This window comes from Gracilinanus agilis, chromosome 3 (assembly GCF_016433145.1).
Source record: "Gracilinanus agilis isolate LMUSP501 chromosome 3, AgileGrace, whole genome shotgun sequence".
NCBI lineage: Eukaryota > Metazoa > Chordata > Mammalia > Didelphimorphia > Didelphidae > Gracilinanus > Gracilinanus agilis.
In genome coordinates, this window is record NC_058132.1 from 106,069,376 (window position 1) to 106,071,294 (window position 1,919).

Here is a 1,919-nt window from a genome sequence, read left to right on the forward strand (position 1 = left end):
TTTTTATGATTATTCTCTTATAACATTGACCAATATGGATATATGTTTTGCATGAGAATACATGTATAACCTAGAATAAATTAATTACCATATCTGGGAGAGGGAAGAGAAAAGAAGGAGGGAGACAATTTGGATCTTATGATATTGAAAAACATATGTTGAAAATTGGTAATATAATATGTGTAATTTGGAAGATAATTTTTTAAAAGGGGGTAGCTATGTGGGACAGGGGATAGAGTGCTAAGCCTGAGTTTAAGAAAACTCATCTTCCTGAATTCAAATTTGTCCTTGGACATTTATAGACTGTGTGACCCTAAGTAAGTCATTTAAACCAGCTTGCCTCAGTTTCCTCCTCTGTAAAATGAGCTGGAGAAAGAAATGCAATCATTCCAGTATCTTTGCCAAGACAAAAACAACTGAGAATCCTCTATTTCTATTTTTATTTCTAGAAGTTCTTGAAAGTAGTCCTGATCAGACAGCATCTGGAGTATTGTGTTCAGGTCTGGGTGCCACCTGGGAATGACAATGACAAACTTGGGAATATATTGTGGAATACAAATAAAAAGAAGAGAGGTGTTTAGATACATAAGTTCTGATAAAAGGCCTGTGGATATTAGGCTGAATATTTTGGGGTTGAGATTTAGTGGTGTTATGATAGGAGTCTCCAAGCATTTGAAGGGCTTTCATAAGAAAGAAGAATTGACATTTTTCCCTGGTTGGCATCACACAACACATGTAATAAAAATGAGATAAAATAAGAGGAATTTGGAATTTTGCTTAGTGGAGAGAATTATTTTTTTCAAGTGAACAAATATCTTTTTAAAGAGCCTACAATATGCCAGGCATTATGCTAAGCACTGCAGATACAAAGAAATGCAGAATGGTTGACTCCTGCACTCAAATGAGTTTACAATCTAAGGGAGAGAGAACAGGCAAGTAACTACTTATAAATGACACAATGTATAAAGGATAAATTGGGGGATAATCTCAAAGGTGAGGCACAAGCATGAATTTCTTCATGTTTCTATCAAAAGAATATATTAAGATACTTAGCGACTTCCGGTTAAGATGGCGACAGAGTAAGGAGCAGCTGCTCCATCTCTCCTAACTGAAGCATATAGGACTTCTCAAGGGGACATAAAAACGAATCCAGACGAACGAAGGAACACCACAACAGGGCGCAGCATTGAAGGTACGCGGAATCGGGGCATTTCCATGCTATAAAGGGGTGAAACAGCTCTCACTAAAACGCGAGAGGAAGAAGCCCATCCACCCCACACACACACACCACACACAACGCCAAGGCCAATGCACAAGAGTGAAAACAGGATTGGGGCAACCAGTAAATCACTAGCAGCCCCAGGGCTTGTACCTGAGAGCTGCAAGATGTGGGACCCCAAGTGGCTGGGGGGTGCGCACGGAGTTTCCCGAGCATCTACCTGGGTGAAGGCATTGCTCTAGGCATGGACAAAGATCTCGAAAGCAGGGACTTTTCTGAGCGTATGCCCAGGTGAAGGCATTGCCCTGGGCGCGGACAAAGATCTCGAATACAGGGACTTTCCTGAGGGTCTGCATAGGTGAAGTCAGTGTCCTAGGTGTGGACAAAGATCTCGAGCCCAGACTTGGACCTCAAGTGGGGACCCGGTGCAGACGGGAATGCGGCTGTGGAAGCAGCCCCTGAGACTGCTGAAGGAGCCTCAGGCAGAAGGGCAGACCAGGGACGACCAGGAGGCTTGACCCTGAGGACAAGGAGACCAGAGCCCTGGGAAGCTTAGAAAGCGCAGGCAGACCCTGAGTATGAAGACAAAGTTGAAAAGGGGCGGGGATAACAATGGCAAGCCGAGAACCCCAGAAGAAAATGATTATCAAGAAAAACTCTGGAACACTGGACAACTTTTACACAGAGAAAATCCAGACAA